Below are 11,928 nucleotides of genomic sequence, written 5' to 3' on the forward strand. Positions count from 1 at the left end.
TGGTGTGTATACCAGGTCTAGTGTGTATACCAGGTTTGGTGTGTATACCAGGTCTGGTTTGTATACCAGGTCTGGTGTGTATACCAGGTCTGGTGTGTATAACAGGTCTGGTGTGTATACCAGGTCTGGTGTGTATACCAGGTCTGGTGTGTATACCAGGTCTAGTGTGTATACCAGGTCTGGTGTGTATACCAGGTCTAGTGTGTATACCAGGTCTGGTGTGTATACCAGGTCTAGTGTGTATACCAGGTCTGGTGTGTATACCAGGTCTAGTGTGTATACCAGGTCTGGTGTGTATACCAGGTCTGGTGTGTATACCAGGTCTGGTGTGTATACCAGGTCTGGTGTGTATACCAGGTCTGGTGTGTATACCAGGTCTGGTGTGTATACCAGGTCTGGTGTGTATACCAGGTCTGGTGTGTATACCAGGTCTGGTGTGTATACCAGGTCTGGTGTGTATACCAGGTCTAGTGTGTATACCAGGTCTGGTGTGTATACCAGGTCTAGTGTGTATACCAGGTCTGGTGTGTATACCAGGTCTAGTGTGTATACCAGGTCTAGTGTGTATACCAGGTCTGGTGTGTACACCGGCTCTGGTAGATGTATTCCATGTATACCAAGTAAGGATAAATTCCTATTCTTTACAAACATCTTACGAGTGAATGTCAGGCGCCGCGGAAACTGAACCAGAGGAGGAATCCCAAATTTGCATGACTGCAGCGTACCTTCAGACCGACTCAATTTCCCTAAAACACATTTTTCCCTTCCTCATATGTTAAAGCAAACTTTCTCCTGATTACCCAACTCAATCTGCGAACTTCCCATCTGGTATCTGAAGTTTTATTAATGTCTGTGTGATTACAGTCACTTCTGAGTGGCCTGGCCACCCTTATATCTCTGAGTTTCAGTTTTGGAAGATGTCATTTCAGGTGCCATTATAGTGCTGGTACCATCATGGTGCTGGTGTGGAGGTGTGGTTCCATCATGGTACTGGGGTGGTGTGGTTCCATCATGGTACTGGGGTGGTGTGGTACCATCATGATGCTGGTGTGGAGGTGTGGTACCATCATGGTGCTGGTGTGGAGGTGTGGTACCATCATGATGCTGGGGTGGAGGTGTGGTTCCATCATGGTACTGGGGTGGTTTGGTACCATCATGGTGCTGGTGTGGAGGTGTGGTTCCATCATGGTACTGGGGTGGTGTGGTACCATCATGATGCTGGTGTGGAGGTGTGGTACCATCATGATGCTGGTGTGGAGGTGTGGTACCATCATGGTGCTGGTGTGGAGGTGTGGTTCCATCATGGTACTGGGGTGGTGTGGTACCATCATGATGCTGGTGTGGAGGTGTGGTTCCATCATGGTACTGGGGTGGTGTGGTACCATCATGATGCTGGTGTGGAGGTGTGGTACCATCATGGTCCTGGTGTGGAGGTGTGGTTCCATCATGGTACTGGGGTGGTGTGGTACCATCATGATGCTGGTGTGGAGGTGTGGTACATCATGATGCTGGTGTGGAGGTGTGGTACCATCATGATGCTGGTGTGGAGGTGTGGTACCATCATGGTGCTGGTGTGGAGGTGTGGTTCCATCATGGTACTGGGGTGGTGTGGTACCATCATGATGCTGGGGTGGAGGTGTGGTACCATCATGATGCTGGTGTGGAGGTGTGGTTCCATCATGGTACTGGGGTGGTGTGGTACCATCATGATGCTGGTGTGGAGGTGTGGTACCATCATGGTCCTGGTGTGGAGGTGTGGTTCCATCATGGTACTGGGGTGGTGTGGTACCATCATGATGCTGGTGTGGAGGTGTGGTACCATCATGATGCTGGTGTGGAGGTGTGGTACCATCATGATGCTGGTGTGGAGGTGTGGTACCATCATGGTGCTGGTGTGGAGGTGTGGTTCCATCATGGTACTGGGGTGATGTGGTACCATCATGATGCTGGGGTGGAGGTGTGGTTCCATCATGGTGCTGGGGTGGAAGTGTGGTGCCATCATTGTGCTGGGGTGGAGGTATGGTATCATCATGGTGCTGGGGTGGAAGTGTGGTGCCATCATTGTGCTGGGGTGGAGGTATGGTATCATCATGGTGCTGGGGTCGAGGTGTGGTACCATCATGGTGCTGGGGTGGAGGTGTGGTTCCATCATGGTGCTGGGGTGGAGGTATGGTACCATCATGGTGCTGGGGTGGAGGTGTTGTACCATCATGATGCTGGGGTGGAGGTGTGGTACCATCATGATGCTGGGGTGGAGGTGTGGTACCATCATGATGCTGGGGTGGAGGTGTGGTACCATCATGGTGCTGGGGTGGAAGTGTGGTACCATCATGATGCTGGGGTGGAGGTGTGGTACCATCATGGTGCTGGGGTGGAGGTGTGGTTCCATCATGGTGCTGGGGTGGAGGTATGGTACCATCATGGTGCTGGGGTGGAGGTGTTGTACCATCATGATGCTGGGGTGGAGGTGTGGTACCATCATGATGCTGGGGTGGAGGTGTGGTACCATCATGATGCTGGGGTGGAGGTGTGGTACCATCATGATGCTGGGGTGGAGGTGTGGTACCATCATGATGCTGGGGTGGAGGTGTGGTACCATCATGATGCTGGGGTGGAGGTGTGGTACCATCATGGTGCTGGGGTGGAGGTGTGGTTCCATCATGGTGCTGGGGTGGAGGTATGGTACCATCATGTTGCTGGGGTGGAGGTGTTGTACCATCATGATGCTGGGGTGGAGGTGTGGTACCATCATGATGCTGGGGTGGAGGTGTGGTACCATCATGATGCTGGGGTGGAGGTGTGGTACCATCATGATGCTGGGGTGGAGGTGTGGTACCATCATGATGCTGGGGTGGAGGTGTGGTACCATCATGATGCTGGGGTGGAGGTGTGGTACCATCATGATGCTGGGGTGGAGGTGTGGTACCATCATGGTGCTGGGGTGGAGGTGTGGTACCATCATGATGCTGGGGTGGAGGTGTGGTACCATCATGATGCTGGGGTGGAGGTGTGGTACCATCATGATGCTGGGGTGGAGGTGTGGTACCATCATGATGCTGGGGTGGAGGTGTGGTACCATCATGGTGCTGGGGTGGAGGTGTGGTTCTATCATGGTGCTGGGGTGGAGGTATGGTACATCATGGTGCTGGGGTGGAAGTGTGGTACCATCATGATGCTGGGGTGGAGGTGTGGTACCATCATGATGCTGGGGTGGAGGTGTGTTACCATCATGGTGCTGGGGTGGAGGTATGGTACATCATGGTGCTGGGGTGGAGGTATGGTACCATCATGATGCTGGGGTGGAGGTGTGGTACCATCATGATGCTGGGGTGGAGGTGTGGTACTATCATGGTGCTGGGGTGGAGGTGTGGTACCATCATGATGCTGTTGTAGAGGTATGGTACCATCATGGTGCTGGTGTAGAGGTATGGTACCATCATGGTGCTGGGGTGAAGGTATTCTCTCTGGGGGACGTTGGTTTAAGCCACCAAAACTCACTATGAATGTGTGGACCACACTCGCACCTGTGTCCTCCCTGACACCTGTGTCCTCCCTGACACCTGTGTCCTCCCTGACACTTGTGTCCTCCCTGACACCTGTGTCCTCCCTGACACCTGTGTCCTCCCTGACACCTGTGTCCTCTCTGACACTTGTGTCCTCCCTGACACCTGTGTCCTCCCTGACACTTGTGTCCTCCCTGACACTTGTGTTCTCCCTGACACTTGTGTTCTCCCTGACACTTGTGTCCTCCCTGACACCTGTGTCCTCCCTGACACTTGTGTCCTCCCTGACACTTGTGTCCCTCCCTGACAGTTGTGTCCTCCCTGACACTTGTGTCCTCCCTGACACTTGTTTGTCATGCTCTGGCTGACCAATCAGCAGCAATGTTGACACTGTCAAGGTTCTCTTTTGTGGAAATGTGTCCAAAAAGACGTTCATGTGGCTGTTATATTGCTGACAGCCTTACTGTTGACAGCATTACTGTTGACAGCCTTACTGTTGACAGCCTTACTGTTGACAGCCTTACTGTTGACAGCCTTACTGTTGACAGCCTTACTGTTGACAGCCTTACTGTTGACAGCCTTACTGTTGACAGCCTTACTGTTGACAGCCTTACTGTTGACAGCCTTACTGTTGACAGCCTTACTGTTGACAGCCTTACTGTTGACAGCTTTACTGTTGACAGCCTTACTGTTGACAGCCTTACTGTTGACAGCCTTACTGTTGACAGCCTTACTGTTGACAGCCTTACTGTTGGCATCCTTACTGTTGACAGCCTTACTGTTGACAGCCTTACTGTTGACAGCCTTACTGTTGACAGCCTTACTGTTGACAGCCTTACTGTTGACAGCCTTACTGTTGACAGCCTTACTGTTGACAGCCTTATTGTTGACAGCCTTACTGTTGACAGCCTTACTGTTGACAGCCTTACTGTCGACAGCCTTACTGTTGACAGTCTTACTGTTGAAAGCCTTACTGTTGACAGCCTTACTGTTGAAAGCCTTACTGTTGACAGCCTTACTGTTGGCTGCCTAACTGTTGACAGCCTTACTGTTGGCTGCCTTTCTGTTGACAATCTTACTGTTGACAGCCTTACTGTTGGCTGCCTTACTGTTGACAGCCTTACTGTTGAAAGCCTTACTGTTGACAGCCTTACTGTTGATAGCCTTACTGGTGACAGCCTTACTGGTGACAGCCTTGCTGCTGACAGCCTTACTGTTGACAGCCCTACTGTTAACAGCCCTACTGTTGACGGTCTTACTGTTAACAGCCTTATCGTTGACTGTCTTGCCAGCATGACTAAGTTCCTGGACCCCAGACTCGCTCCCTCAGGGATAAAAGATATGTGTAACTCACACAGGAGGTGAGTACAACTCACATATTGTGAGTATAACTCGCACAAGGTGAGTATAACTCGCACAAGGTGAGTATACCTAATATAGGAAGCCGTGTAGCTGACACGAAAAGGAGTGTAGAGATGTCAGCAACACGACTATGACAGTGAGACATTAGACATCACCGCGAAGCATTACTACGGTGATTCAGTTGCTGGTCCACGACGACTACGAGCCAGACATCGTCAGCGCGTCGTCAGAGTCCTCTACGTCTCTCTGGTGGTACATCTTGTATGACTGACGCCATGCATCACTGATGTGAACGAGGTCCACGATCGAAACATTTACTATGGAAATGAGATGTTTTTCTAGTTCTGTCTTCTCCTTTCTTTATCCACTTTCATTCTTTCCATTTACTCTCTCTCTCTCTCTCTCTCTCTCTCTCTCTCTCTCTCTTTCTCTCTCTCTCTCTCTCTCTCTCTCTCTCTCCCTCTCTCTAAGTTATATACTAAATACTGTAATCCGCTTCTCACATCCAACTCACAACAGAATTCTTTAATTCAATGCACAAATAACCCTCACAACGGAGAGAGGAGCTTACAACAACGTTTCGGTCAGACTCGGACTGAAAAGTCTCCGTTCACTTTTCATTCCATACTTAGTTTACACATTATCTGCTGCTCCTTCTTTATCACCCGTTCTCTCAGATATACCTGACTTACCCATCTTGATTCATACATATTCTAACTCTCCCACCAGTTTTATCTTTCGTTCGCTGCTAACATACTGAACTTCCTTCTATTCGTAAATCTAACAGTAAGTTTATTCTAAGTATTCGTGCAACATACACGCACATTCAAACCGCCAAATTTAAAAATTTCCCATTTTTTTGAGTAGATACATTTATACACAGAGGGAATACAGAAGAAAGGTTTATTTACAAATGCACATACAAATATACTTCAAGAATGCATTAACGTGGTTAAAAGAGACGTGGTCTTGGCAGCTGTTGGAGAGCATTTCCCTGGTCTTGTCTTTCTCCTTGTATATCAGCTGGCTTCAGCAAGGGGTCAATCTTGTTGTTTGGCCAGCATGTAACCACCTCGTAAGAGGCCGCCAAGCAGGAGGCGTCCAGCAGGGTGACCCAATCACTCCACTGTACTCCTACACAGCGGTAAGAAACCTTATCTGCAACTTGAGCAGCGAATTCAGCATCTTTTCCCTGGATGATGGCACTCTGGCAAGTAGAGTGGAGTCTCTGGTGGCAGACCATCAAGAACAGAAGCCGCTGGGAGAAGTTTTGGGATTCTTCATTAATCCTTCCTAATATGAAGTCATCTCGACCACCGAACAAATACTTACTGCTGTTAGAACCATCCTTACAGAAACCTCAACCGCCATCTCCCCTCCCCCCCCACTAAGACCATCGAACTAGACGCATCGCTGAGTCATCCAGTCTTCGAAGGCAAACTGGATAACCTGAAGAGGGTAGACGATACAAATGATTTGGATGCCCACGACACTCAGTATCGTCTACAAGGGTGTCTCACCATGCCCAGGCTGACTGCTGCTTAACGTGTGCACTCTTCTCTAACAGCCAAAAACTGAGTGAATGTTACGAACTCCTGAAATTAATGTTCAGGAAAGCACCACATCTGTCTCTGGGAAAATCAATGGATCAAACAACATTTCCAGTGGGACTAGAAGGAAAGCAGTGGTGTAGCAGTTCCCGTGAACTAGTGAAGGAGACAGTCCCAGAACGCTTGTGAGGTGCAAAAGAAACTCACGACCCAAACTTCATCAAAGCAGCAACACAGTTGAATATCCTTACAGAGTCTTCCAAGAAGCTGGTCCCTGCCAGAGATCACATAATGTCCCATTAGGGACAGACACATCCTAGAGAAAATCGCTCAAACATTGCTCGACAATGCCTCAGGAAAAAAAATGGCGGTGGCATCCTACCAGAGAATGCACAACCTACAGGAGATTTTTTCCGTTTTGGCTACCATTAACATTGATTGGTCCTTCGCCTCGACCCCCTGCTCACTCACATGAGTGTCTGCACGCTCTTCCACTCAACCCAGGAGGAAATAGTAAATATTGATTATTAAACTCAATAAATTACATTAATTGATTCAGAGAAAATTTGAATTTCCATTATAAACAGTGAGTTTTGGGGAGAAGTGGGTGATGGGGAGAAGTGGGTGATGGGGAGAAGTGGGTGATGGGGAGAAGTGGGTGATGGGGAGAAGTGGGTGATGGGGAGAAGTGGGTGATGGGGAGAAGTGGGTGATGGGAGAGAGGTGGGTGATGGGAGAGACACATGTATGGGAGTACATAAGAGTACAGTGGAGTACATAAGTGTACACAGGAGTACAAAGCCAGGCAGCTGACATAGTTAATATCATAACTAAACACCAGCAAGTAAGTCTTGACCTTTTTAACTCTATCTAGAAACTCGAGGTATAGCGGAAGGCTCTCTAACCACCCTTCACTCCAGCCCCCCTCCACTCCACTCCAGCCCCCCTCCACTCCACTCCAACCCCCCTCCACTCCACTCCAGCCCCCTCCACTTCACTCCAACCCCCCTCCACTCCACTCCAGCCCCCCTCCACTCCACTCCAGCCCCCCTCCACTCCACTCCAACCCCCCTCCACTCCACTCCAACCCCCCTCCACTCCACTCCAGCCCCCCTCCACTCCACTCCAACCCCCCTCCACTCCACTCCAGCCCCCCTCCACTCCACTCCAACCCCCCTCCACTCCACTCCAGCCCCCCTCCACTCCACTCCAACCCCCCTCCACTCCACTCCAACCCCCCTCCACTCCACTCCAGCCCCCCTCCACGCCACTCCAGCCCCCTCCACTCCACACCAGCCCCCCTCCACTCCACTCCAACCCCCCTCCACTCCAGCCCCCCTCCACTCCACTCCAACCCCCCTCCACTCCACTCCAACCCCCCTCCACTCCACTCCAGCCCCCCTCCACTCCACTCCAGCCCCCTCCACTCCACTCCAGCCCCCTCCACTCCACTCCAGCCCCCTCCACTCCACTCCAGCCACACTCCACCTGCACTCCACAATATTCCAGTGTTCTACAAGATAATATCGTAGTTATCTACAAGCAACTTTAACTTTCAAGTTTCACTATCTAGTGTTATCAAATATTTCCTTCTTCACGTAGTTCTTTCTTATTACATCAATTTTTCTGTAGCATTTTCCCAGCTACGATAAACTGTCGTAGTCTACATCTCCTGAGGATGTCTTCACCAGGGCTGCTTATTAATTATTATAACATCATCCTGGCTGTTCAAATTTTCTTAACATTATCTGCGTTGTTTTCGTGATCCGTAAATCAACGCTGCGTTGTTTTCGTGATCCGTAAATCAACGCTGCGTTGTTTTCGTGATCCGTAAATCAACGCTGCGTTGTTTTCGTGATCCGTAAATCAACGCTGATATACAACGGTGTGTTTCACTAGGTTATCCTGGTGAAAATTGACATGATGTATACTTAATGTAGGTTAAGTTAGGTTAGGTTAGGTTAGGTTAGGTTAGGTTAGCTTAGGTTAGGTTAGGTTAGGTTAGGTTAACTTAGGTTAGGTTAGGTTAGGTTAGGTTAGGTTAGCTTAGGTTAGGTTAGGTTAGGTTAGGTTAGCTTAGGTTAGGTTAGGTTAGCTTAGGTTAACTTAGGTTAGCTTAGGTTAACTTAGGTTAGGTTAGGTTAGGTTAACTTAGGTTAGGTTAGGTTAGGTTAGGTTAACTTAGGTTAGGTTAGGTTAGGTTAGGTTAGGTTAGCTTAGGTTAGGTTAGGTTAGGTTAGGTTAGGTTAGCTTAGGTTAGCTTAGGTTAGGTTAGGTTAACTTAGGTTAGGTTAGGTTAGGTTAACTTAGGTTAGGTTAGGTTAGGTTAGCTTAGGTTAGCTTAGGTTAGGTTAGGTTAACTTAGGTTAGGTTAGGTTAGGTTAGGTTAGGTTAGCTTAGGTTAGGTTAGGTTGGTCAGAAAATAGAGGTGTTTCCTGACGTGGGTCTTGGTTACATGGTGACCCGCCGTTGGAGTTTTTGGTCATCTGACCGAGGCCTTCCGCTGGCTTACCCTTCCACCCCTTTAAAAGCTGTTATAATGGTTTTTAATGTGTTGGTAACTTGTGTAGCCTCAAGACCGTTGTAAATAAAGAATTATTCAACACCTCTTAAGTTATATTATAAAGTTAGTTTTAAGTGTTTTGTGTTTAGAATTTCTAGCAATGGAGTCTAGCGTGCTGTTTTGTTAGTTACTGTCTAGTTAGCTTGAGGTTGTCTAGGATGCGTCAGTTCATCCTTCATGAGTGATCCTACGTCTGGTACTTGTCCCTCAGATGGAGTTCAGAACACGTCACACTCACGTATGAGAGTGTTGGATATAAATGCATCAGTCAGCGCTTGTCTTCAGGGACTTATTGTTCCACTCTAAGTAACGACTGTACCACAGTATCTCAGTAACGACTGTACCACAGTATCTCAGTAACGACTGTACCACAGTATCTCAGTAACGACTGTACCACAGTATCTCAGTAACGACTGTACCACACTATCTCAGTAACGACTGTACCACACTATCTCAGTAACGACTGTACCACACTATCTCAGTAACGACTGTGCCACACTATCTCAGTAACGACTGTACCACACTATCTCAGTAACGACTGTACCACACTATCTCAGTAACGACTGTGCCACACTATCTCAGTAACGACTATGCCACACTATCTCAGTAACGACTGTACCACACTATCTCAGTAACGACTGTACCACACTATCTCAGTAACGACTGTACCACACTATCTCAGTAACGACTGTGCCACACTATCTCAGTAACGACTGTACCACACTATCTCAGTAACGACTGTGCCACACTATCTAGTCCCTGTCAACACTTACACAGTCAATCCTCACTCACGCAGTCAGCTGCAAATTTTCCGATTTCTAGATCATAGTCTCAACGGAAGTTGAAGTTTTAGGTCCAGTAGGCCTACTGGCCCATACTAGGCACGTCTTCCTCAAACCCAATAACAAAAATATTGGTACAACCCATTTTCAGTGCTACTTGTCTAACCTATTGTTTAAAGCTACACAGGTTAAGTAGTAACACAAACGAGAACTTACCTTGTTGTTGTTGTAGGTGTTGTTATTGGAGGTGTTGTCAGTGAGCTCAAGAGGTGAGGCTGCAGCGAGCGTTGGTAAGCATCGTCTCAGCAAGAGTGAGCTTCCTGGTAGACCTGTGGTCGTTACGACTCTCCTCCTACTGTTAGTGTGCTGATTCTGAAGTGTGAAGCTTGTGTAGGCTTCACTGGGAGGACAGAGCAACCCCTGGGAAGCTTCAAGAGGCAGTTATGTACCTTACAACACCAGGGACTGACTTCCAAAGTTTGTGTTTACTTTTTATTATATTTTGTGTGTGCCTCGCGCGATGGTACGACTGCGAATCACCCCTCCGTCTCTTATGTCTTTCCTTTACTTTTTACCTTTATCCCTTTCCTTGTGATTCTCTTTTTTTTTGTTTTCCCGACTCTCTCCTTCTCTTCCCTCAACTCCTCACCTGTAGGATGTCAGCCACCAATTGGGTGGTTGAGGGCCGTCCGCCCCCAACTTATACTAGGTATCTGCCTACCTGGTGGGCGGCCACTCCTAGCCAACACTCTCACTTGTTATCGTCCCCTTTCCCAATCTTTCATCCGACATCTTTAATTAATTTCCAAATTTCTCCTCGATTTTCCACGCTTTTCTTTTCTTAAACCCCCTGAACCTCATTCACATTTCGTATAACATAACCTGCATCGGTGGAGAAGAGTCAGGGCCCCTGATAACGTAAGATAGAGAATTACACTGGGAAGGTGAACGAAGCATTCCGTAATAGTTCGCGAGTCTGATTCCCCCCTGGACGATCTGATTGGCTGACGCCTCCTCCCCCGCGTTGAGAACCAGTGACGTCACGCCTGGAAAGTAGGTATCCTGACCAATCAGAGCCTCCCGTCGTTCTCCGAAGGAATTTCTCAATGAATATGACACTTACTCCAGTGTTTGTCATAAGTAACGTGAAAATTCATGTAACCCATTGATCACAACCACTGTAAACAACTCCATAATTAACCCTATAGCCACTGTACCACTCCATACCCCGCTAAAAATAAGTTAGGACCCCAGTGGAAATAAGTCAGAACTCAGTGGAAGGACCCCACTAGAAATAAGATAGGACCCCATTAGAAATAAGTTATGACCCCACTAGAAATAAGTTAGGACCCCACTAGAAATAAGTTAGGACCCCACTAGAAATAAGTTAGGACCCACTAGAAATAAGTTAGGACCCCATTAGAAATAAGTTAGGACCCACTAGAAATAAGTTAGGACCCCACTAGAAATAAGTTAGGACCCCATTAGAAATAAGTTAAGACCCCAATAGAAATAAGTTAGGACCCCACTAGAAATAAGTTAGGACCCCACTAGAAATAAGTTAGGACCCCATTAGAAATAAGTTAGGACCCCACTAGAAATAAGTAAGGACCCCACTAGAAATAAGTTAGAACCCACTAGAAGTAAGTTAGGACCCCACTAGAAATAAGTTAGGACCCCATTAGAAATAAGTTAGGACCCACTAGAAATAAGTTAGGACCCCACTAGAAATAAGTTAGGACCCACTAGAAGTAAGTTAGGACCCTACTAGAAATAAGTTAGGACCCCACTAGAAATAAGTTAGGACCCACTAGAAATAAGTTAGGACCTCATTAGAAATAAGTTAGGACCCACTAGAAATAAGTTAGGACCCCACTAGAAATAAGTTAGGACCCCATTAGAAATAAGTTAGGACCTCACTAGAAATAAGTTAGGACCCCACTAGAAATAAGTTAGGACCCCACTAGAAATAAGTTAGGACCCCATTAGAAATAAGTTAGGACCCTACTAGAAATAAGTTACGACCCCACTAGAAATAAGTTAGGACCCACTTGAAGGAAGTTAGGACCCTACTAGAAATAAGTTAGTACCCCACTAGAAATAAGTTAGGACCCACTAGAAATAAGTTAGGACCTCATTAGAAATAAGTTAGGACCCACTAGAAATAA

At 47.7% G+C, this 11,928-nt stretch overlaps 1 protein-coding gene across 1 annotated transcript in view; it reads right to left on the reverse strand.

The window, feature by feature from the left end:
* The window catches only part of LOC128699478 (uncharacterized), a 153,185-nt gene extending 142,771 nt beyond the window's left edge, over positions 1 to 10,414 (reverse strand). The window contains exon 1 of the mRNA XM_053792242.2: positions 9,977 to 10,414. The gene's annotated coding sequence lies outside the window, so the exon portion shown is untranslated. The remainder of the gene's footprint in view (positions 1 to 9,976) is intronic.
* Positions 10,415 to 11,928: the final 1,514 nt, after the last annotated feature.

This window comes from Cherax quadricarinatus, chromosome 61 (assembly GCF_038502225.1).
Source record: "Cherax quadricarinatus isolate ZL_2023a chromosome 61, ASM3850222v1, whole genome shotgun sequence".
NCBI lineage: Eukaryota > Metazoa > Arthropoda > Malacostraca > Decapoda > Parastacidae > Cherax > Cherax quadricarinatus.